A 26632-nucleotide genomic window follows, 5' to 3' on the forward strand; every position below is an offset into this window, starting at 1 on the left:
GTATACTTTTGTAGTGGTTCTTATTTATTCTAGTTTGAAGTAGAGATTACACACCTGAAAACCAATCAATAAAACGTTTTATCGTAAGAGTCCACACGCATATAAACTTCAAGGAAATATTTTAGACTAAGGTTCTGACCACAATAATACTGAAATAACATGATATGAATACCGGCAAGAAAATATTATGCACAAAACCGAGACACTAAGTAATGCAACAGCATTCTTTCCATTTTCACCAGCCAATTGCAACAGAGGTAGTACATGTCCGCGGCACAAATCGTCAGTTGCAAAATGTGAACTGACCCTGAAGGAAAAAATGCCTGTTCTAACAATGTTATGTCATGAACGTTTACTAATTTAATGCCAGGACCTACGCCAACAAGTCAGAAGCACACATGACATTTTTTTTTTTGGAGCAAGAACGGAACATGGTGGCGATGGGGTCATTTGAACGACTTAAAACTTTGTAGTACGGATACACCTACCTTCGAGTCAAGAAGAAAACGGATTTCGACGTCAGCTTGACGAACGATGCGTTTCTATTTTGTTCTTCGGTTGTCCTTAGAAAACAAGAACGCTCGCCGCATCGGTACCTTTGTCACGACAATTTGCCACGCAGCATCCCCCAACCACTCAGATTACCAGCCATCAAATTTTGAATATCCGCATCACATATTCACGCTGCAGTTCAAGGACACAGAAAAAAATGGTATTCTCAAGTCGCCAACAAGAACACTAGCACGCCACGAAGACTTTCGTCGACTTGGCAATTCATGTCTGTCGAGCGATGAGAGCAAGCGTAGGCACGCGTGTGCAGCGAAACACGCTGGTCAAAACGGAGTCACGTCAGAGCCTGTGGCCAGTACAGCGATCAGGCTTGAAATAATGTAGATGGCATTGATTAAACCCAGTGCTAAGCAACAGGGCCGAATGCTTCAGCTTTTACTAGTTAGCTATTTTTACGGAGTGCTTGGGCGTTTTTTTTTAATCTTTTCTCCTTCTTTTTTTCAGAAACTTGACAGATTGACATCCTTTTTTTTGTGCTGGCTTCTCCTCAAGCTTCTTCTTATTGCTAAAGTGCACCCTCTACAGGAGGAAGAAGCATTGCTCAGACAGCTCGTGTGAATTATGTATGGTACGCAAACGCCACAAAGAGTGAACCACCGCGCCGGCTGCGAGTATACCACCATGAAGTACGCCGCTATTGCATTGTAGTTGCAGTTATGTGGACTGCAGTTGCGGATTTTTGTCATTTCCGTCGCCATCACAGTCCCGTGCCGGATATGAATATCCCCTTCAGGCGCCCGTTATATGGCACAGAATACGAACGTGCCAAATTCACATAAGATAGTTCAAAGGCACCCAAAAAATATTACGATTCAAAAAATAATGTAAAGCTATTTTTCATATTGTGGTACTTTTATACTTTAATTGTAATTAGTGTTCAATAAAATATTAAATTATTTGTGGTTAGTCAAATTCCTTTGTGACATTTTGGTGTCAAAAATTAAAAAATCACAGCATTTCCACGGACTGAATGATTATGAGTGGGGTGAAGCGTCCGTCCGTTCTTGCATTCGTTCGTCCATCCAGCCATTGGTCGATCTGTCCATCCATGCGTCTGTCCGTCAACCTGTCTGTATGTCTGTCTGTCTAGGGAACACCCCAAGTACCACAATCTCGCATCTTTTCATCATATATGTATGTATGTCCATCCATCCAAATGTGGGTCGATCTGTCTGTCCGTATGTTTGTCCGTCTGTCTGTATGTTCTTCCGTCTAGTGAAGACTTTAGGTACCACTAGCTCGCATCATTCGATCATATATTGATACTATACAAGTATCGTCATCTAGCGGACATTCTGAGAACTAAACTCCCCTGTGGCACATACCCGAGAGAACTTGCTACTACAGAGGACGACCGGGTGACGCCTTCAGGAGCTTCGCCCCTAAAATTTCAAAACAACCTATAGGGGTTATGGCCCACTGACCATCGTTTCGCATCACGCCGCGTTAGAAAACTCAACCAAGCGCCATGCATACACTGGCGTAATAGCTGCGACCTATTCAAAAACAAAATTTTCGCTGGTGGTGCGCATACCACAAAGGTGGGTGATTGAGAGTATTTTATATTACGCAACGCTCCTGCAGGGTGGACTTTGAGGCGCGCACTGAAAAGTGGCCCTTTTCTGTAAGCACTTCTGATAGGGAATGAAAGAAAAACGTGGTTCATTACTCCGTTATAGCAATCGGTATTACACAAATGTAAAACACGTTCCTAACAAAAAAAATTGGTAGATCCCACGTACAGTCAGAATCCATCATATACGAAGCACGAATGCGAACGGTTGATATGTCACTTTAAAATCAGCACAACGTTACGAGGTGGAGCTAAATGATACCATCCATGGCTCCCGTGTCATGGTTATCATGTTTGAATGTGTCATTTACCTTCGTCATCTATCCATGGCACGTAACACAAAATTCATTATATGTGGAGGTTGGAAAAAGGCCACGACCACATCATGGCCACAATATATTCTGATGAAACGTTGACGCACGCGCCCATTGGGCACAGCAATCCTGCGTTAGCAAAACGTGAACACTCTATAGACTGACGGCAGGCGCTGCCGGTGCGATCTGCGTCCATTGACAACCGGCGCGAAATGCGACATGCTGCATTTAGCACCGATGTGTTACCCAAACAACACTGCGTATCTCTTTTTTTCGTAACGGAGGGACGCCGGACGCGCTGAAACGCGCTTGCGTCAAAGCTACGTAGCGCGGCGCGCGCCTGCGAGCATAAAGCAGGACCGGCGCCTGGCGTGGCAACGCCCGCTTGACGCGACGAAATGAACGCCGGCGAGCACGCGCACCACGTCACGTCATAACGTATTGGCACCTTGACTGTGGCATGTAGTCATGTTCCTACATGACAGGCATCTCATGATTATCATGTTTGCACCAGTCACATACCTTCGTCATCCATTGACGTCAGGTAATACCCAATTCGGCATATTTCAAGCTTGCAAAACGACCACGAGCGCATCATGGGTATGGCATGTAGTGATGTCGTTACATGACATGCATGTTGTTATTACCATGTTTGGGTGTGTCATTCACTTATGTCGTCCATTCGCGTCACGTAATACCGAGTTTTGTACATGTGTAGCTAGTGAAATGGCCGCGAGTGCTTCATGAGCATAGCATGTAGTCATGTTGTTACATGACACGCATCTCATGTTTATCATGTTTGAACCAGTATCATACCTTCGTCTTCCATTCACGTCCCGTAATACCAAATTTGGTAGAAGTGAAGCTAGCAAAACGGCCGCCAGCGCATGATGAGCACGGCATTTAGTCATGTTATTACATGACACGCATTTCATGATTATCATGTGTGCACCAGTCACGTACTTTCATCATTCATTGATGTCTTGTAACACCAAATTGGGCATATGTGAAGTTAGCGAAACGGCCGCGAGCGCATCATGAGTGTGGCATGTAGTCATGTTGTTACATGACACGCATCTCGTGATTATCATGTTTGAATGTGTCATTTGCCGATGTCGCCTGTTCGCGTTGCGTAATACCGAGTTTGGTACTTGTGAAGCTAGCGAAACAGCCATGAGCGTATCATGAGCGTGGCATGTAGTCATGTTGTTACACGACACGCATCTCATTTTGACCAATATTAGACCTTCGTCTTCCATTCGCGTCCCGTAATACTAAACTTTGTATAAGTGAATCTAGCGAAACGACTGCCAGCGCATGATGAGCGTGGCACGTAGTCATGTTGTTACATGACAGGCATCTCATGATTATTGTGTTTGCACCAGTCACATACCTTCGTCATTAATTCACGTACCGCAATATAAATTTGGTATATGTGACGCTACGAAATGCCTGTGAGCGCATCATCAGCGTGGATTGTAGTCATGTTGCTACATGACACGCATGTCATTTTTTTCATGTTAAAGTCTGTCGCTTGTGTTCGCCATGCAATCATGTCATACCATACCAGTTTTGCAACATGTCATTTTACCGGAACCGATGGACGCATGGATGGTCAGACAGACGGACGCATGGACAGACGGAAGCAAGAACGAATGGACGGACGAATGCTTCGCCCCACTCTCCGTCATTCACTCCGTGGATATGCTGCCAATTTTTTTTTATTGTTCAACAAACCACAGGAGAAATCTCCCACCGGCACCACCTTGCAGGTCAAAATGTAACACTGGTTACACACTACGTCTACGACTACGACTACGAGGGACGAACGGGTGCCGCTTTAAGGAGATTCGCCCCTAAAAATCAGTGGACGTTTCCATGGAACTCCCATTTGAGTGTTCATGTTGCGTCTGAGCGGGCTGTTCAACTGTAGTTGCCCCGTCTGGCGTACCGGCCGGCTTGACGCGAGTAGCGTCTTCCAACTGTGCGTCAACGAAATCGTCGGTCAGGCTCTCTTCATCCCAGTGGTTTGGTGTCTTGACTCGTGTCGTTTTCTTTTAAGGACGCAGTACTTCATATGTTCTAGATTGCTTGGCTACCCTTGATGATGAAAAACATTTATTATAAAAAAGAGGTACGGGGCCAAAGCATGACCCCGCTACATGGTCGGCGTCCTTAGCCCGGGACACCGCATGACGAGGCCCCTACTCGCGCCCGTCTCACCAGAGCCGGTTGAGACTCTAGTGATGAGCAGTTGAGGAGGGCAGTCTCCCTTGCCTCCCGGGAAGTGGTAGGGGAAGGGGGTAGGTGGGGATTTTTCGGACATGCCCATACTACGTGGAAGATATCACACGTCTCCCCACAGTGTGGGCACCGCCCATCTGTGTTCGCATCGAAATGTTTTAGGATTGCAGGACAGACCTGTCTGCAGGCGCCTTAGAGTTCCCTCTTCCGCCTTACTCAGCCCCTTTGCAGGAGCCGGGTAAAGGCGGTGAGTGTCGTGATAATAGGTCAGAATTTCTTTGAACCGCGGTGTATTGGCCTCCGAGTCATAAGAGCCAAGGTTAGGAGCCCGGTGGGTAAGCCCTCGGGTGGCCGCGTCAGCGGCCTCGTTACCTCGTAAGCCCTTATGGCCAGGAGCCCATACGATGCGTTTCGGGGCTGGATCAGCGACAGCCCGTTTTAGAATTTGGCTGGCTAGGGGGGATATCTCTCCTGTCAAGTAATGAGCCCATGCTTTCCGGGGGTCCGTGATGATAACTTTCGAGTTGGGGTCCGCAGCAGCAAGCGCTATCGCGACTTCCTCAGCGCGCTGTGGATTTTGTGCTCGGAATGAGAGCCCATTGACATGCTTTTCCCGGTGAACTACACAGGCCGTGTAAAATCCCGTGGGCGAAGGCCCTTCTATATCTACGTAGAATACACCAGGTCTTGAGCCGTGTTGCCTCTCAAGCGTCCGAGCCCGCACCTGTCTTCTGCTTTTGTGCGTGTGCTTATCCATGTTACTGGGGAGTGGAGAGACCGAGAGCATATGCGGCCACAGTTCCAGAATACGCTCCGCCTCCTCTGCAGTGCAAGTGTGCTGTATATGTAAGCGGTTCCGCAGGCGGCGCCCGGGAGCCGTCTGCACGAGCCACGTAAATTGATTCATAAGGTGGGCTTCCCGAAATTCCTGGTAGGAGTTGAGCACACCTAACACCCTCAGTTTGGCGTTGGAAGTGGCCACCGGGAGATCCATAGCTCGTTTAGTAGCCTTACAAATGATGGCATTTATTCTTTCGTCTTCTTGCTTGTTAGTGCGAAGGTATGGGACGGCGTAGAGGATCGGGCTAGTCACGAAGGCATGGGCGAGCCGAAGCGCGTCCCTGCCCCGCAGACCACCCCACTTGTTGGAAACGCGGTGGATCATGCGCCCTACCTGTTCGCCTATTCTCTTCAGTTTCGCTATAGTGGAGTCCGGTCTGAGTCTGTGGTGAATGAACAGGCCCAGAATCCGGAGCTCCTCCACCTCTCCGATGGGAACCCCAGACAGGGAGATGTGTATGGCTGACTTATCTCTTGGCTTCGCTCTAACGTGCAGAAGCTCTGATTTCTTTGGAGCACATTGGAGTCCACAATCGTTGGCATACGCCTCGACTATGAATGTGGCCTGCTGAAGGCGTTCCTGCATTTCACCAAGGCTCCCTTCAGTGGTCCAGATTGTAATATCATCGGCATATACTGCGTGTTGTGTGCCTTCCACCCTGGCCAATTCGCTTGGAAGGTGCATCATAGCAATGTTGAAAAGGAGCGGTGATAACACTGCTCCCTGTGGGGTACCCCGTGTTCCCATGGCTACACTTGAGGAGCATTAAGAGGATTCTTCGACTGTTGGGAAATCTTGGACACTCGGTGACGGCGTCTTCTGAACTGCGTCTGCGTATGATCTGCGCTTGAAACATTCTTTGGTCGGGTGATCACCTCCACACCTTCTGCAGGCTTCAGTGCACTCTTCCACAGCGTGTCCGTACGCACTGCACCTATGACAAAAAGGTGTTGCGCAGGCCACGGCGTTGTGGCCTTCGTTGTGGCAACGCGCGAAGACGCGACGCTTGCCATGGTACTCCAACTAACGTGGTTTTCATGGATTGAAATGAAGTTCGGTGCGGGCTTAGCCATTTCCATCTTCACCACTCGTGTGCCGGTAAATGTAGACTGACGTCGTTGCAGAGTAACATATGTTATACCACGTACTTTGCCGAAAGGCTGCAAAGCAGAGACAACGCGTCATCGGGTACGTACGGCGGCAGCCTGTACATACTCACGAACACACTTGGTGGGCCAACGACTTCCACTTGAACTTTTTTTCTTCTGAAGGACAAAACCTTCAGTCACCGTGAGCTTGGTGGCTTGTTGCGCTGTCCTCGTTGCTACCAAGATCTTCAAAGTGCCGAAGTGTTGCCGGAACAACGCCTGTTCGCTACCGGTCGTATCTTCGAGACATTCGAAGATCTCATCGACAGAGACCTCGCCTTCAGGAACAGTAAACGTGAACAATGTTCTTTTGGCGGGGTGCATACTGGCCTCGACGCCATCCTCCCAGGGGCTCCGGGGGTCGGCGACTTCTCGGCCGAAGCCCCGGGGAACCTGAATGTGGGTGAGACGCCGAAGGGACGACGAACGGACGACATAAGTAAATAATACGTCTGAACATGATAATCACGACATGCGTGCCATGTAAGAAAATGATTAAATGCCACACTCATGATGCGCTCGCGGCCGTTTTACTAGCGTGACATATGCCAAATTTGGTATTACGTGACGTCAATGGATAATGAAAGTATGTGACTGGTGCAAACATGATAAGCATGACATGCGTGTCATGTGAGAACATGACTACATGCCACAGTCAAGGCACCAATACATTTCCACGTGACACGGTGCGAGTGCTCACCAGTGTTCGTTTTGTTGCGTCACGCCGCCGTTGCGACGCCAGGCACGGGTCCTGCTATATAGTCGCAGGTGCGCGCCACGCTGCGTTGCTTTGACGCATGCGCGTTTCAGCGCATCCAGCGTCCCTCCATCACGAAAAGAGGTAGACGCAGTCTGGGTAACTCATCCGTGCGAAACGCAGCATGTTGTATTTCGCGCTGATTGCCGTTGGGCCGCGCCGACGGACGCTGGTTGCGCCTGGCTTTAGTCTATAGAGTGCTCGCGTTTTGCTAACGTAGCGTCGCTGTGCCCAGCGAGCGCGCGCGTGCACGCTACATTGGACTATATTGGGCCCTTTATGATGCACTCGTGGCCATTTTGCTCGCTCCACATATGCCAAATTTGGCGTAACGTGACATCAATGGGTGACGAAATATATGACTGGTGCAAACATGATAATCCTGACACGTGTGTCATGTACGACATAACAACATACCACGCTAATAGCGTGCTCGTGGCCATCACCCTAACACCACATATACTAAATTTGGTATCACGTGACGTGAATAGATGACAAAGGTAAACGGCAAATCCAAACATGATAATCATGACACGAAAGTGATGTACGTAATCATTAACCTTCACTTCGTAACGTCACTTGTGGTGATTTTAATGTGACATATCAACGTTTATCATTCGTGTTTCGCATATCATTGATTCCCACTGTCCGTTGGATCGGCCAATTTTTATTATAAGATGGTTTGAAACTGAGAGGTTCGAAAAGAACCTTATGTCCAGTGTGAAGCCAGATCAAAAGAGTTTAGGATAACTTCAACACACTGTCAAATTTTTCTGGTAATTTATATTGCCAACTTGATCTTCAGTCAAAATAAGAGGAGCGCGCTTGAGATTCCTTGAAGGCTTTTCGACCTAAAGTGTGTTGGTAGTGACTGTGTAACTAGCACTACCCTACCTTTTCGATCCATCTTTACGCCCTTTCTATGTCGTGTTCCTGGCTGCACAAGGACGGCTTTCAGGTCTCCCATTGTAGAGTACCGAGTACTCTAAATTGTTAACCAATTTTTAAAGGCGGTAGTCTTTCTTGGGGACCTTCGACGCGGAAACTTTATTCTGTCTGTCTGTCTGTCTGTCTGTCTGTCTGTCTGTCTGTCTGTCTGTCTGTCTGTCTGTCTGTCTGTCTGTCTGTCTGTCTGTCTGTCTGTCTGTCTGTCTGTACATTTGTCTGTTTGTCCACAGTTATTGCGCACAGGGTAGTGTAAACAGCACCAGGCGCTACCCTGAACGGCCGACCCCATCCGCAGCGCCCACAAATGTTGCTCAAGGATCAGCGTTCATACGTGTGCGATTGTCAAAAAAAGCAAATATTGCGCATATCTGAGGCACCGTAACAACACGTATATATTCTGCAAGTTCATCTCTTACTAGAAAAGGCATACATAATTAACTCTAAGAACCGTAGCTCTTATCACGCTGCGCTGACCATGCAACACTTGCTCGGAAAAGTGAGTGTTTCCAACGATTTGCTAAGAAGACATGGTGGTGGCCCTTACCAGTCACCTTGCGTTCTACACCTTATCACCTCCGAGATGAGCGCGCACACCCGTATCCAAGCCACGTGCTTTGTTTCCTAAGAAAACTTCCAAATGGCACTCATGTCTCACGTGTGACGTGACTTGACGCGCTCGTTCGCCTCCGCTGCACGGTCGAGGCACTCTAACGCAGCGCCTCCAGAATACTATTCACCTATTTTCTCGCGCAGAACATCAAACGAATGTTTTGTTCACTGTCTCCAGATGCAAGACTATCGTTTTTCGGCGGCATTTGCAGATTACATGCAGATACGGGGCCAATTTTTTCTTAAGGTAATACCCCCGGGACAGCTTCATGCTCTCCCATAGCAGTAGGAGTGCTCTAAATCGTTCTCAACTTTTGCTAAAAGCACAGTTCAAAATAAGCCCACGGTACGGTTTTATCCTCTCCCAGAGTTTAGTACAAAGTACTCTAAATTATTAACCACTTTTTGTAAACACGCACCCACACACACACACACACACACACACACACACACACACACACACACACACACATACCTACACACACCCACGCACAGGGCAAAACCGGCATTATTTTTTTAAAGATGTTTTTTTTGGGGACCTTCGACAAAAAAATTTTGGTCTGTCTGTATCTTTGTTTGTTTGTCTACCCTTACCGATACTTAAAACGGCATCAAACGGCCAACTCCATCCGCAGCGCCCACCAATATTGCTCAAGGTTCAGCGTTGATACTTGTGCGATTTTCAATTAAAAACCAATTATTTCGCATACCTGAGGCACCTGTAAAAATCCGTTGATGATTTGTATGTGTGCTTTTATACGAGAGAAGGCACACAGAAGTAATCCTAAGGACTGTAGTGTATATCACGTGGCGCCGACAGTGAAACGTAATGCTCAAAAAGTTAGGTGCTTCCAACGCTTTGCTAAGACGATACGGTGGTGGTACCTGCCCGTTGCTTTGCGTTCTACACTTTATCACCTCCGAGACAAGTGCACATCTTTCTCTACAGGCGCGCACGCCTTCCTTCGTTTTCAAACTTCCAGATGACGCTCGTGTCAACGTGCCTTGATGCACTCGTACGTCTCCGCTACACGCTCGAGGCACTAACGCAACGCCTCCGGAATACCATTCGCCAATTTTTTTTTGCACATAAAATCGAATAAATGTTTTGTTCACTCTCTCCAGACGCAAGGCTATCGTCGTTCGACGACATATGCAGTGTAACAAGCAGATTTGGGGCCAATGTCTTTTTTTCATTGACAGTACTCCCGTAGTAGAGTACTCTAAATCATTACCTACATTTTCTAAACGCACAGCAAAGTCACATTTTTACCGCATGGCGTCTCCTAGGTGACATACCGGTACAGCCTAATGCTCTCCCCTATAGTAGTGTACACCGTACTCTGAGTTGTCAACCATTTTTAAATGTGAAGCATTTCTTGGTGAACTTCAGCGACTTTGAGCGTATCTATCTATCTATCTATCTATCTATCTATCTATCTATCTATCTATCTATCTATCTATCTATCTATCTATCTATCTATCTATCTATCTATCTATCTATCTATCTCTCTATCTATCTATCTATCTATCTATCTATCTATCTATCTATCTATCTATCTATCTATCTATCTATCTATCTATCTATCTATGTAGCCGCCTATGACTTTTAGCTCTCCCGGCCGTTTCGGTAATGGTATCAACACAGAAAACCTATACACTACCATTTAGAGAAGGGAAAATGCACCCTCGACAATGCAACAAAAAAAAAAGGGGTAGTGGTGGCGTTGTGAAATAACTTATCCGACCTAGAGACGGTGCTGCTAGGCCTATGATCATAATTGCGCTCGGGCAATACGGCGGCCGCTTTGGTAGCGGGTGCGGTGGGTCGTGGTGCGCTCGTAGGTTTATGGGCGTTTATTCGCTACTATTGCGGGGTAGTATTCGCGCACATGGCAACCTAACGTTACTATAAATATTTCCGCTATGCCGCCAGGTGACCGAGAGGCCTCAACTGGCAAAAAACACGCCAAGCAAGTAAGCTTACATTGTTTATTGACAATCGTTAATGCAGCAGTATACCTGTAAACAAGGAACAGTGTCTCTCAGAGTTGAACACTAAACGAAAAAAACAACAGTGATAGCCATCTGTTTAATGAAGTTACCAGCTGAAATTGCGCAACTTTCTCTTGGCTCGTTCAGTGAGACAACAATATTTACACTGGACACCCCTTGCACAGTACTTGGTACTGTGCTCCCCATTGTCTTTCTCCCCACACATGCTCTCAAGAAGTCCAGTGTCAGTTCGATTAGCCTGAGCCACGATATGATAGTTGAGAACGCATCGGCGAGCAGCACATCGCGTAGAATAAAAAGAAATAAGACAAATTCGCATCCGCAATCGGCCTTCTACATCACATCATGCATCCTCGCCCCACAATCAGAACCAATGGAACATCAAATATTTTGGTAGGGAACACTAATTGCTCGCCCTACTGTCCTGTGCAAGCACTGTGTGATTATTTCCTCTTCTTTCACTCGAAACAGTGGCTCGGGGTACGATTTGAAGACAGTGAGAAATTCAAGATTAACGCTCGCAACAGATTCAATTACCAAGTGGCGATAATTTATTCATATTGACGAAAGAAACTACTGCAACGGTACGAGAAGCACTAAGAAGTTAGCAGTGATTCTGTAGAAACGTGACGCATTTTTTTTTGCTAAACTGAGCCTGCCAATCAAAACTTTTGCTAATGATTATTTACTTGCTTCGAACCAAATGGCCCTTTTCGAATGACCTTCGAAGTTTTTATGCTTTGCATTGACAGATGAATAAATGAGTTTGCCTTGTGCCAATGGTGCATAGTCATGAAAGACACTGCTCAAATGATGGACAACGGCAGAAGCTTAATTCACATTTTTATTCTTCCCTACTTCCTAATTCTGCCTCACTCTTAACACGGGTACCATACAAAACTAGTCCTTTTGGCTACGTATTTCACAGCACAATCAAGAAAATGGCTTTTAGTAGACATTCGAATTATCAACATGTACAAACACTGGCCAACTTTGATTATATCTACTGAGTGCAGTCAGGCAATTTTCTTTTTAAAAGTTTACATATCTTTTAAAATGCCTTGTCATGCATGAGGTATTTTGCATAGAACAAATAATACTACGATAAAAGTTCGTTATTTGAACTCAGTTAAGTAGAAGCGCACAGCCCAGTATATTTCTACTGGGGGATATCTCTCGATAATATGAACACACTGGTATCCACAACAGCTAAGTCAAATTGGGAGCCCCTTGTTTTGCTGCTCGCACAAGTCTGTCCAGATTGATCACAACATTTTGCAAAAGCAAGCCAAACTAGAGGAGGAAAACAACCGAACAGCAGTATTTCTCCGCAGATGAGATTTCGGATGTTGAACTGGAGCCTTTGGATAAGCTAGGAATGATAGTCATGGAGTCAAAGTGGAATAAATGCAAGCGAATGCAAATTACTGATTACCTCTTAATTTAATTGCGTTAACTCGGTCACGTAAACAAACATGTTTTTGAAGCACAAATATTGACATACGTTTAAACACTAAGGCTCACGGTTTGCGTACATGTCAGTGCTTGTTTTTGGCATATCAGCTTGATACACCCACTGCAGGACAAAGGCATTTCCCATGATCAGCCAATCAACTTGGTCCTGTGCTTTCTGCTGCCACGTTATACGTACAAACGTTTTAATATCATCGGCCCACCTAACCTTCTGTCTTCACTTCACGCGTTTTTCTTCTATGTGGATCCAGTCAGTTACTCTTAACGACCAGCGGTTATTGTGCCTGCGTACTACGTGCACAGCCCATGTCCATTTCTAATGATATTGATATTCTTATAACTATTATATTCTTAAAGGGCTAGTAAACAGGCTCTAATTTTTTACACGCCCCACAATAGCTCGGCAATTTGTAGATTAGACCACAGCGATCACGTTTTCAGAATATTACAGCGCTGCGCGCCGCACAGAGCCTCTATTTCGAAAAACGATTCCCGCGCATCTTTCCTGCGCCAGACCGACCCTGTTTCACGCGCAGTGACGTCAACTTGGCGATCAGCGACGTGACGTAGCACGCAGCTCGCCGAAGAAGCTTGCCGATTGGTCTAAATTAGGTGGGAAAAAACAGTAGTTAAGTCAACGTCAGTTTCTGTTTCCACCCACAGCTACGAAGCTGCCCCTTGTTTTTGGCACTGCGGTGAAAGAAACAGCCTCGCAGTTGTCGCGTGCACGTGTACACTCCTCACTCAACTACAGTGCCTGTGCGCACGTACGGACACACTTCGCCCTTGACAAGAGCAACGCGGGTAAAAAGCGTTGCTCTGTCATCGGCTGCAAATTGAGCGATTGGGCAGCGGAGGAGCATCGGCACCGGGTGCCTCATGATGGGGCCCTGCGCGCTGCCTGGCTGAAGTGAATCGGCCATCTAGCGACGTACGTAGGGCACCTGATCGTTTGTGGTCGACACTTTGCACCTGACGCTTACACGGTTGACCCGCGGCTAGTGCGGCAAACGGTAAACAAACAACCACGCTTCGCTGCAAGCTTAAGTGCGTTCTGACTGATCGAGTTTGTCGATGACGTCAATCGCTGACGTGGTAGCACATTGCCGAAGTGGGCGGAGTCACGGTGATGAGCTACGCCTTCTCCTTCATGGAAGAGAAAAGGGGGGAGAGGCTGCGCAAAAATTTAAAACCAACTTGGACCGATGTTCTAACCCCTGTAACTTTGTTAATATCGCACGTATTCACAAAATTCTTGCGGCAACATGTTTGCACAGAAAAACTTCACATATATCTCTTTTTTAAAATTTTTGGACCTCAGGGCTCTTTACTGGCACATTAACACCGATTTGTTCCCTGACCCACTCTGCTCTCTTCTTGTGTCTTAAGGTTACATTTATCATTTTGCTTTCCATCGCTCGCTGCGTCGTCCTCAATTTAAGCTGTACCTTTTTGTAAGCCTCCAAGTTTCTGCACCGTAGGTAAGTACGGGCAAGACGTAGCTGTTATATACCATCCTCTTGAGGGTTAGTGACAGATTCATCATTTGAGAATGCTTGCCGAATTCAATGCACTCATTCCTATTCTTCCTTATTCTTCTAGGTATTGGTTCGGCTCCGCAATTTCTACCTCTGCAAGACATGTCTTGCTTGATGAAGGCACAAGTGCTCGCACAGTTTTTTAGAACTATAATAGTGTCACTCCCAATATGCACGCGGTATCAGTAACTGTTTCAACACTACTATAGCTGTACCTACTACTGCCTTGCAACAGTCTTTACATTCACAGCAATCTATACACTAATTGAAAAAGAAGTGCTGCTAAATATGCACTACTACAAGCCCATTTGTTACCTAGTTTTATGTGATACTCTATGCAAAGTTTCACACGTACAGTGAAGTAAGGTATGTGCACACCATGACATGCACTGTCCAAGAATTTTGAAGCCTGCACATTTCCTGTAAACTGAGTGATTCATACAGCAAGAAACAACAATCTGTGCACCCAATTTCGTACAGCTTGGACATACCGTACGCTATCACTGCTTTTCAGTATAAGGTTTTCATTTGTCCGCGTCGAACCTTTGCTGGCGCATGGAGTTGTCACTATGGCAACTGGAGACCTTCTTACGACTGGATGTGGGTAGCTTGGAAATCAATGGTCTCTCTTTAGTCCAGTTTTTTTAGAAGGAAAAAAAACAGTCTCATGAGCAGGGTAAGACAGAAATGGTTGAAGAAATTTGGTTCAATAAATAAAGTGTCTTTAGCCATACATTGCGAGGATTTCGGCCCACGAGCTTGCTTTCAGTGATGACACATTCTCCACTGACTTGAGGTAGGTTCACAGTGATGAGACATTCAAGCGTACACTGATATGAGAAGTTCCTTGGAGGCTGCAGTTGGGTTGTAAGAAAAAAGCAGTCCTGGATACTCTGGTAGAAGCGTGACCGAATTTGTGATGCTTGACTAAGAAGAATGCATATAACAAAGTTAGTGTGGACATAACATAGCTGTTTTTGCGACTTTGTCTTATGGATGTCATTTTAATGAATTTGTTTTAGTGACGTTCTTCAGAGGAGAAAGCTAGGTAATTCTCCGACTGGATGGACTATATGGTTCACTGCAAACCTAAGAAAAATGTACAAATGCGTATATGTACTAAAGGTTCACTGGGCTCTACTTGCGGCATATATTGCGGCAAACTCATTTCTAGCAGGAAGAGGTGGAACTTATGCTGTGACCTGTGCTACAAATTTTAGCAGTAAAGATATTTCCAGCTAGTGTGACAACAAAATAAACAATCTCAAACATTCATAAGGTGTGCATCTCATTAGCTCTACAGGTCGAAAAGCCTTATGAATTGAGAAAAACGGTAGCGCATGCGAAAGAAAAGGGCCATTATCAGATGCAAAGCAGCGCATTTTCACTCACCGGCAAACACGCTCACATTGTGCAAGATTATTCCGTCTTTGTAGGCAGTCTCCGAGCGATTTGCTGGCGTTGAAGTTTCACGCTGGAGGCTGCACAGCCAGACGTCGGTAAAGCACAACAGCTGACATGGTTCACAGCCTTTAGACACGTTCGCTTCGCTGTAGCGGCCCGTAAAGTCTGACACACAAACTCTTATTGATATATCAAAGTTGAATTAAAACGATGCTTCACAATGCCGATCAACGAAAAGGACCGTGGCTAACCACGGACAATTTGGACAAATCGATGATGATGATTATGATGATGAAGAGCCTTTTGGTTTGCTGGCACTCGCCCACAAAGGGGGATCATCAAAAGAGTTTATGAGTCAGGTATTCAGGTAGTCTCGTAGCCGGAAATATAATAACAATAGACTAACAAGGTAATCTTTTTGTTGCCATTATGTACGCACACACGGCAGAGCAAACCTTCCTGTGGCTATAACCTAATGTAATCCCTCTAAAGGATGAAATTACTGCCACGTTTATTTTTGAACCCAGCTGTGATGGTTAAGGGACGTTCGTCACTATGTTTGTTGATAGCGGACGAGAAAGGATTAACATGAACTTTTTATTTCACGGCATGGGTGGAACGGCTGACGGCGCACGGATACGCTACCGCGTGCAGCGCCGTCGAGTCGGACGTCGCGGCCAACCCAGCAGTCAGGGTCGCAACTCCTGAGGTCCAGGATCAGGCCACAACCCACGAGGACCACACCCGGTAAGCCTCACCCACGAACCTGCTCCCGGCCACTGCACCCAGGCAGGAGCCGTGCGGCAGGTCTCGGCCTTGGACCTTGAACAGACACACCGGAGCTCGACCTGGCCGACACGTACGGGTCTCACGTCCGGCTCAAGAACGCTGCCAGGAACTCGTCCTCTCGAGCGGCGCACCGCTTCCTCTGCCTTCGTGGCCTCAACCCTCGAGCTCTCTTTTCCGCACGTTCCTTCTTCTTGGCCAGGGCACCGCCAGGTACCCTCGGGTGCACACTGCAGCTCATGAGCTCGTGGGCCACGTCCAAGTCTGGCGCATCACTCGGCACTGCTCGGCGATCCTAGATTCAGCCAGCAACTTCCCTGGCACCTGGATCCTCGGCCACCCTGGACCTCGCCCGGTTCCGTGCTCCTCTGTGCGCACTCCCGCGTCTCGCCCGGCAGAACGTCTCGCTCGTCCCTTCCCGATGTGCGACGCTCTGGTGACACCGGCGCTTGATGGCATGGGTGCGGCCACGGAGCAGTCAACCCGCATCGGAGACGCGATGCTCCATGCGGGGCATGGCCAGCCCGTCCAGCGAAGAGCGTGCGCCGAGACACGATGCTTGACGCAACCGTGACCATTAGCCAGGCCACGTTCATCGCTGTGTCGAACGGCTGACCGTAGAGACGCCTCGCCGAGATCCGCGATGCCCTCGGCAAGGAAGAGAACAGCAGGCCAGGCCGCGCCCCGAGATGCAGTACTCGTGCCGGCAATGCCGCCCCAGCTGGTGGTTGGACGGCAGCAGCGTGGACGGCCGCGTTCCCTGGCCGGAACCTGGCTCGCCTGCGTCCGACGCTTCAGCCCGCTGTCTCCCGTCTGCCGCTGCTTCGGCTCGTCCCCAGCCACAAAGCCCACTGCCACGTGATGGTCACCCGTGGCCCAATCGTGGCACGCCACCTCTATGGGCCACCACAGTTCATCAGCTGATTCGCTGACACTCACGCGCACATTACACGCACCTTGCCCCGCACTTCCGTCGTTGTCGTTTTCTTCACTCATCACACCAGCTTATCAATTGGTTCGACCAAGTATCTTTTCCTCAGATAAGAATATCGTTGGCAGGATAAAAAGAAATTATCTACTGATTATGATTCCTTGCCAAAGAGACATAATCGAGATGCTGTGAGTCCAGCTTTATGTAGGTAATAATTCAGGCGCGGAATTCTACATCGTAATCTGGTGATTGTAATTTCTTACTGCCGAGAGACAAACCACTGTTTGTTCCGGCAAAATCTTAGATGTACGAAGTCTCTGACTTTATCCAATGACATTTTTTTCTATTTCCTTGTGCAAACAAGCATTTCTATATCTGAGTGCCGTTACATAGACGAAATCAGGTAAAATAGGTAAGAGTGGTCCGCCTAAAGATGCTTTGGCTAACAACTTTGCCATCTCATTTGGATAAATCCCGCAGTGGCCAGGTAGCCAAAGCAAGTGAATTTTTTTCAGGTTTGCTGGTAATAAACTGCTAATCATACTCAATAATGTCAAATTTTTTTCTGCAGATAGTACAGTGCATTTTGAGAGAGAATCAGTAAGTATGACTGCTTCTGATTCGCTTTCAGGAAGTTTACGAAGTGCTACAAAATATAGCAAATAATTGAGCGATGAATATAGGCGTGTAATCTGGTAATCGAACTGAAAAAAAAAAAACCAGTTGAGAGAAGTACAGAAGATGCCTACTCCAGCCTTTTCGTTTAATAGGGATGCATTTGTCGCAATAATGTTGTTTATGGACATATGAGTCAAGTGATCTTGTAACTGATTACTTAAATATTGAGGGGCAATTGTTTCGCATTAAAGGGGAAAATATCATCAAAGTTAATTTCATGTTTTGAATGATGCATCTTCGTTAAGGCAATCTGATAAATATTTACATTCAGAGGTTCTAGCAGTGCTTGGACGAACCTATCTGAGGGGAGAGTAGTCTACACCATTGTGTTCCGAAGGATGCGGTTCGTTCTTGAACAAAAATGTAAGACGCTTGTCTCAGAGGCAAATTGTACTATTTTAGGAAAGTTTGAACTGTAAGTATTCTAAACCGACTTAACAAAGGTGGAAGACGCGCTTCCACATACAAAACATTATTTGCCACAATTTTGGGAGTCCAAGAAACAAGCGCAAAGCTTCTCTTTCTAATAATAATAACTCTCTCATCTTGCATGCCACGCTGCCAGAAAATAATACGCACCCGAATTCCATAATATGCCGCACGTACATCTTGTAAATCATTATCAATGAACTCCTTCGCAATCCTGTTTTTCTGTTTCCCAATTTGCGTAACCATCCCAAGGCACGTGACGCTTTAAAGCCAACCTCGTCTATATGGCTTTTCCAATTTAGCGTCCTATTATACACAATGTTGTGTGCCTCCTGAATGTAGTTGCCACCTCTCGTTTTAGTCCTTGAAATGTCCGCTGGATGGCGGTACTTGTATATGATCAACATGTGACGAAAAGATGCAAGATATACAGACAGACGGATGAACGAACGGACAGATATACAGACACATCGACAGGCGGACGGACAGAGAGACAGACGGACGAACAGAGAGACAGACACAGACAGACACACACACAAACAGACAAACGAACAGACGGACGAATGGACAGAGATGCGGAATGGCCGACAGACAGGCAGAGAGACAGACGGACGAACAGACAGACGTGGCCAGCGGATGATTCATGGATTGCCGATAAAACCCTGCGAAGCTTCACCCCACTCATCATCATTCATTCCATGGATAAGCTGCGAAGTTTTTCTAAACACGCAGTTTTTTCCCCTCAACGTGTCATGTCGTCGTCTCGGCTCATTATAAACAGGTTTGAACCACAAAAACTGGGGACATGTTACTACGTGCCATTGGTTCACTAAAATAAAGGTAACACTTAGCCTAACGAATTGCCGATGACGTGTCCCGTATTACTTGCATTAAAAAAATTCTGAAATTTTGTCTCAAAAGCGCTTTTAAATGCCAAGTTTTCTGCTGCAAAGCGGACTTCGTAGCATGTTGCGGTGCGAAACACGAAGAGAACTTACGGCAAAATTGCTAACAATGGGCGATCAGTAACATAATGAGGAGAAGGAGGAGGTTCTTGAGGTAAGTAATTTCCGACGCAGCTTTCTGATGCCCTTAGTGTATTTGAAACACTCTCCACTACATGCTGGTTTAGGGCTTGGTGCGCTCCCCCTAGCGTCTCATCAAAGAACTCTTTCAAAAGAATGAGGCAAATTACCTTGCTCAGGCTGTGATTCTTCTTCTTTACTCTTACAGCAGAGACTTCGCTGTCAGAAACAACGGCAGAAACTGCATGCTTCTACCCTAACCCAGGTATCCTGTTAGTTGAGCTGGGACCACCTACCCTAGAGATTTCGCCCTTTCCCATTTCTTTTTAAAGTGCCGAGAACTTCAGGGGTCTTGGCTGTCGTATGCTGTAGTAATCTGTCACCATATTTTAACGTAGCGCTCAAAGTGTAGCACATTGCGTACGCGCTGGTGCCAAGGTGAAGTCTTCCTGCTCTTGCTCTTCGAGCGCTTTGATCATCACTTATGATCAGCAAAAAATAACAAATAGAGGAACTTGTGTGTTTGGCGTAACGCAGAGAGAAACCACGCATAAGAATAGAAAAAAAAGAGGCAGGAAACATGAAATAACACAGAGGGAAAAAGATAAAATGGGAAGAAATTGGAAGGGAAAAGAATAAATAAAGTGAGATAAAGAAATGAAAGCAGAATTGTGGAAAGAAAACAAAAACAAGATTAAGGAAACGTAAAAGTATTGGAATCGCAAGCAGTCCACCATGGGCAAAAATGTGGGCCTAAGGCAGCAGATGGACATCATTTCCTTGAAGTATTTCTGCAGGTAAAATACTTATTTCCTAAAAGTCGTGCAGAGCAACTCACAAATCTTATTTATTTAACGAACATGTCTCTACCAAACCTCGCCGCTTAAGCTTCATGGCACTGCCCACATGAAAGTGACTGCTCATAATATTTAAATGAAGCCAGCTGTCTCGTTGCATCACATGAATCTGAACTATTTGGTAACACAGTGCACACTTTACGCGTATATTATAAGACTCAGAACGTGCATTTTCAAACAAGTATTTTAAGTGACAAGTGCAGTACTAAATGCACACAGCTCGAGACAATCGGTGTTGCACTGCGTATCGAGCAGGTCGCTTTCATAGCCATCTAGCCTGATTACTCAGGATCGATCACAATCTCAAGTGCACCGCGCCTCGTGCTAACGTTACAGGTAGCGGCACTACACACGCTACGTGTCCTTTATTCGTAACGTAGCTAACGCATGAGGTCTACTTACATATGCAACATTATTCTGCGCGATTCTGCACTCCTCTCTCTAAGTGGTTATCAAAAGAAAATAAAAAGAAAAGTGCCGACCCGTAACTTTCTCGCTTTACGAGGTCACCTAAACAGGTCAGCAGAGAGATGGGGTGGGAGAAGGGGAGTGAAAGAGATATGAAAAAAATAGAGGATGATAGTAAGAAGAGAACCCGCACACGAAAGTTGAGAAGAGATAGGAAAGATGGAAACACTCACACGAGATCGAGCACGGGGTACGCCAATCTGGCGAGAGCTACACAGCACCGGAAATGAAAGACGACACGCCGAAAACCGTTCAGCTTGAGTTCCTCGGAACGAATTCTGCACGCCTAGCGAGAAACCCGCAGCGTATTAGGGCGTGATGTGTGCTCAAGTACGGCTTGCATATTGTTAAATCGCGCAGAGAGAGACAAGTAAAGCACCGGGAATAGAGTCATCATTTCGTATTGAACGCGAGTGGCCCTTCACATGCCCATAGGCACGCGTATACAAAATCTGATGAAGCGTGGTACTTTCATTTTCAATTTGGCTAGTGCGGCGCTTTCCACCGATGCATGCGCTCTGAACCCTATCCCTCAAGTGTCTACGTGCAAGTATCTCGAAGACGCGCGCTTTTGCGGTGCCGAGGAGAATATTTAACCGCTTTCACAATTACAGCTCATCTCACTGCGCAGTTTCACTCTGTCCCGAGACGGTCTTTCCACTTTCGCTGCAGCGCACGTTGCTACCGGACGACAGGGCGAGGAAGAATACACTTAGATGTGCTCGCCCTCCTGATTGGTTGAGAAGGCCTGTAGCTTCCATAGTGCTGCACCGAACTTCTGGAACAGAGTATACATGCCGGTCAGCCTAGAGGTACACCTGCCCTCTCACACCTCCATATCAGTCAGTAAAGTGCCTCTTTGTTGTCATTACCTGCAAATTCAGAGATCACTTTCCCCAAACGAACTAGCTTTCATTTGGATTCGAAATAAGTTTTTTTTCAATTTTATACTTTGCTGATACATTTCTTTAACTTTATTCTGATTTAATGTTCTTTTTTGCCATATCGCTTTGTTAACAAAAGTAAGCAAGACACAATCTTCCTGCATATATGGTTGCAAGACAAAACTCACCTTGTTAGAAATGTTTCCAACCTCTAATCTGGACACTAACAGATTATCTGAAAACGTAATATCTAGCGCTACGTAGATGTCTTAAATGACCGAATGGCCTTTATGGGCTCGTTACTTCACTTACTATCTCGAATGCTCATTTAAGACGAGCCCATTTAACCAACGCTATGTTCAATGTAACTATGTTGGCGTTGCTGAAAGCATATACATGATGTTTCATCCGGCGTTGCCTACACATTGATGTTGTTGAAGGCACACAATGATGTTTCGTTCAACCCAGAATTATAGCAAGTTATTTGCACGCATGCACAATCACTCTAATAATAGTCATGCGCAGGATTTCTACATTAGGGCGGGAAAATGGGGCAATGTTGGACAATGTTATTTTGTAGCACCCCGTTCATCAAACTTTACAGACAACATGCTTCAAGAAAAAACCAAGAAATGTGAAATTCAGGCTGTGACGCCTTTCTTACAATCACCTAGCTTTAGTCCTCAGCTTTCTCAAAGTAAAGAGGTAGGAAAGTACCAACATGAAGGCCTTCGGCCGCAATTAAAAATCTGCATCATTCAAATCTTACATTTGAATCTACGATGGAACAGGTCTGATAAGGCAGAATTACGATGGAATACGCACCCCGTTATGTAATTAGAGGGTACTCACCCTTCCTTTTCGCATCTGTCACTTTGACGGCACAATGACTTACTCGCTTCTGCTAAAAGGCTAGCTCCGGCAAGTTTATTCGAGCAATCTCCTAATTGATGCAATCATGCAGTAGCAATTGTTGATAAACTCACAAGTGAAGAAGTTAGGCACAGTTCAGTGGACATTACAACAAGTTCAATAATACTCCTCGAAAGCCAGTTAGCGCATGCCTATTTGACAATCGCAGAAACTGACGTGAGCAGTGGCTGATGTTCAGGGAGGGGCACGTGCGTTGCACAATCATGTCGGTGATGTTTTACCGTGGCTTGTGAGATGCTCTTCGCAACAAGCACACAGCTAGACTTCTAATCTGCCTGAAAGCCAGTGGCCGCATGTCGGATCCACTGCGTAGCACCAGCCATTCGCGCAGCTTCAAGTTAATGCCAATCACGTGAGTGCTGTGCAATGTACGGCCGCCACGTTTGTACATCTGTTATTGGCGAACCATTACTGAAGTGCATGCCACTCGAGATAGTAAACGAATTTATAGTTCTGTTTTGAGCATAAAGTTTTCAAATGGGCCAGTGTATGTTCAATGCATTGCATAGATAATAGTCGCAGTTTGCCGCAAAGGCGAAGCAATGAATGCGATAACAATATTTTGGATTTCATTCCAAGAATGACAAGCAGCTCGATATTTACAGGGGCACGATACAAGTATTGTTACCGTATAGCGGTATATTGAAAGCACTAGGAAGAGAGCTTGAATAGAACGCACAAGTACACATGGAAGAAACTTGAATTACCTAGTGTCAATGTTGCTAGGTCTTTGTTGCGCAATTGAAAACGCACTCAAGCTTCTCCTGAATATGCGTACGGCCACAGTTAAATGCTGTATATAAATAGCCAAATAGCTCACCGTTATTACGTCGACGCGTGCATGGAGCGTGGTTCCGTTGTCTGAAGCAGCACGAGGTGGAGTGAGGGACGGCTGGTTCTTATCCCCAGTCACGCGTTTCAAATTTTTCTTCTAATTGTTTATATATATATATATATATATATATATATATATATATATATATATATAATAAGACGTCCATGTGACACTGAGTCTGGTCGGGAACAATACGTTAGCGGAAGGAAGGACATGCAGTCCGCGGACATGTTAAAGGTAGTAGTCGGAAAAAAAGGGCGGAAGGGGGCGGGGGGGGGTGTCTACCTCATGTTCTTATTGTTTTTTTTCGCGCACCCTCTTTTCTTTGAGATCGTATAAATCTGAGCACCAACAAACTGTACCCTCATTGCTGATGAAAACAATATTCTGGCTGAAACGTCGAAATAAATAAATTACGTTGTGAGTTCGCACGGAGGATCTACTTGACTATTTATATATAGCGACGGCAGCGACAAAATCCGTCCAGAGTGTGCACACAATTGAAATAATAGCTGTCTCAATAAAACACTAGAAGCAAGAAACAACCAAGTGGTTCTCTGTCAACATCGGTACGTTGTCATTCATTCAGTGAGGCATTAAATGAATGACAACGTTGTGCAATTCGCGTTGTGTGTGGCTGTTGTTTTACTATTCTATCTCTCTATACATCACATACGTTTACGTGATTCCTTGCCTTATACGGTGCTTTTGTAGGTTCTTTTTTCAAAGGACGTCTGAGCACCGGCATTTCTAACACTCGACAACCACGCAGAGGCTGTAACTCGCATTTCCCGGCACTTTCATCACGAGATGTCAACACATGCAGGCGCTCGCAAAAATATTCGGAATGACCAACAAACAAGCGCTTGAATGCGCACTGGCAGGTAAATACAAGTCAGAGGTGTGAAGGAGGTAGAAGCTGAGCGGGCGGCTGCGGTTTTATGGTTTTTTCGCAGCTTTTACGCAGTGAATTTAGACTGAAGTGATGCAGGTTCATTAGAAAACGTGTCTATGACACGCTCTGACAAGGTTAATGTTGTTGAGGGTCAATGGTTTTATTTTACAGTGCCGCGAACGATCCGCCTCTGTTGATGAAGTATACTCCCAGCACCGACTTCCCATAATGCGCGGTATTTCAGGTCTTTTTTTTTTGCAAAAATGAGCAACAGCACCCCGAGAGCAGAGTGAATATCTTCCACGAGTTGTAGTCATTCGCTCAAGATTTCTTTACGCCACGCAGTCAGATCGGTGACCGCTCTTGCATGAATCCGTTCGTTGGAGTGTAGTGGTTCACCTTTATTTCGTGGCACTCACGGTTTTTCGAACTTTGCAATAACTGTTGTCTAAACTGTTTCTCAATTCTGAAGGAGCGACCGTACGCCATACTCGTTTGTTTGTTTTTACAGGTGTGCCCTTGAATACAGCTCTTACACCAAACGACGCTGACGTGCCTGTGCGTCCCCTTTTTGTTTTCTTTTTTTTATAACGATAATGAAATGACTATCAGTGCCGCGATACTTTGGCCTGCGACATATAGAAATGCAACGTGGCGCTCTTTATCGGGGAAATATTGTCATCGTTGTAATAGCTGTAGGCTGCGTACCTTGCGTTGATAGCCGAGGTTCAACATCGGTGTCAAAGTCATTGCCGTTCGTATACGCCTGAGAAGTGGGGCTTTGAACATACCCGAGTACTCCAAGAAGGTACGACGTTTCATCTGTGTAAGTTTGCAAACCACAGAAGCCACTTCAGCTTGAAAACGGTGCAACTTGAAGAGTTCCCAGCAACGCAAAACTCCGCGTCTCGTGACGCACATCACATATTTCTTCTAACATCATGTTCCTTTTTCTGTAGTTGTACAATAAAGTTGTGTTTTCTCTTCTCTGTAGTTGTTACTGCACCCAAAAACAAAGCAGTGGTTCCCTGATGAGCTTTCTTGGCCGTCATAGCAATGAAAAAAAAAACAAAAACAAAATCCACGGGTTTGTCTAATACACGGCAAATTGCTCGATAACACCACACATACCAGCATCGACACACACGCTCTAAGCCGTCGCCCGCATGCCAGAGAGGAGGAATGAATTGGTTGCCAGGCCTGACTTCCTCCACTGATGCGAAGGTTTATGCAGAATCCTGCCGAGCAACTTACCCCAAATGTCCCAACTGCCATGTATCTCATGAAGCATCTTCAAAAGACTGCCCATAACTGTACAAAAGAAATGGAGCGTATTGAAGCAGATGGTACGATACAGTTAAACGTACGCAGACTTTGTTGACAACGTCAGAAAAAGGCTACAAAAGAGACATCAACGAAGATGCTTGGCCTGCTGCTGCCAAAGAGCTATCGCTATCTCCTACGCCTACTGATCTCCTGACTTCCCTGAAACAAGGGCTACCACCACCACCACCACCTCCACCACCACCCAACGCATCACAGTCGCAGAGAAGAAACGACATAAATGCGTTTAAAGAGGCGCTACTGCGTTCTCTTAGAATGAACCGCAATGTACTTCGTCGCTTACAACCGATTTCTGTGACTAAGAATCTACGCCCTTGCTCTGTCAAAATCTCTTCTAAGCTCAATAAGCAAAGGAAGTTCTTCATTTTTTCCAACAGTCTTCACAAACCTTTTTAAGTGTGGAGGACTTTAGCGAAGCGCAGACTGACGTAAGCTCTCATATGCGGTCATCGTGTAGCATCTATTGTGTCTGCGTGTGCGTGTGTGCGCGAGTGTGTAGGTTCATGTGTGTGCGTGTGCGTGCGTGCGCACCAGATTGAGCTTGCGTCTCAGAAATAGTTTAAGGAATCCGTCAAAGAATCCGCAAAGGGGACAAGGAATCCGTCAAAATGAAGGGGTCATGACTTATTGCTTGGGAGTGGGGGGATGAAGCAAAGAGAAGACATTCCTGCATGCAGATGGACAGGACAGACGCTGTCTTACGACGCATGTTTCTATGTACATCGTTGATTGAAAATCTTCATGTAGAAATTGATGAAAGCGCCTGTCTTGCATCTCTCTGCATTTGTGAATGCCTATTTCTCTCGTTATTTACTTTTTTAAACGCTTATGACACTCCCGCCAAGGATCATGTGATAAATATATATTTTTTTCACAGCATTATAAATGCGAATGTGAAAAAAAAAGCCGCACCTAGCTGAGAATCGAAACACAGTCATACTGTGCCAGACAACCAATATAAAAAAAACAACATTTTTTTTCGAAACAAATTGTATACGACACACTGATTTGCGCGTCTGTCGAAAAGCCACATACTGGCGGCGAACGGACAAAGCAAGCGCACTGAGATTGAAAGGTCGGGACACAAAATAATGAGACAGCGTATTACAAATATGTAGCAATATAGCCTCCT

This window comes from Rhipicephalus microplus, chromosome 4 (genome assembly GCF_043290135.1).
Source record: "Rhipicephalus microplus isolate Deutch F79 chromosome 4, USDA_Rmic, whole genome shotgun sequence".
NCBI lineage: Eukaryota > Metazoa > Arthropoda > Arachnida > Ixodida > Ixodidae > Rhipicephalus > Rhipicephalus microplus.